The sequence below is a fragment of the Limulus polyphemus genome, unplaced genomic scaffold, assembly GCF_000517525.1.
Source record: "Limulus polyphemus unplaced genomic scaffold, Limulus_polyphemus-2.1.2 Scaffold86, whole genome shotgun sequence".
In the NCBI taxonomy this organism is placed as follows: domain Eukaryota; kingdom Metazoa; phylum Arthropoda; class Merostomata; order Xiphosura; family Limulidae; genus Limulus; species Limulus polyphemus.
Window position 1 is genome coordinate 327,846 of NW_013665696.1, and position 446 is coordinate 328,291.

Sequence of the window (446 nt, forward strand, 5' to 3'; positions counted from 1 at the left end):
TTGTTGGGTGTGTGCCAGGAAGTAGAGCTAGTCAATGTTAAGGCAAGAAATACAACCATAAAGAAATGACATCCTCTCCCAGAACATTTAACTGACCTCTATAAGAAGAGCATAGCCCAGTTGTTATCATCACAGGCTCTTCAGCTTAGGGAACTTTTGGCGAATTATGCAGACGTCTTTTCAAAAGGAGATCATGACCTCAGCTGCACAGTCCTCGTGGATCACATAATAAACACAGGCAATCAGCGTCCAATAAAGAACCCTCCGAGGAGAATAGCCTTGGCAAAGCAACAAGAGATGGAGAAGGTCATGGATGGCCTAGTTAAGGAAGGGATAGTCGAGAAATCAGATAGTCCCTGGTCAGCTCCCATCGTGTTAGTCCAGAAGTAGGATGGGACCCAACGTTGCTGTGTGGACTTCAGGGCGCTTAACAGTATAACCGAAAA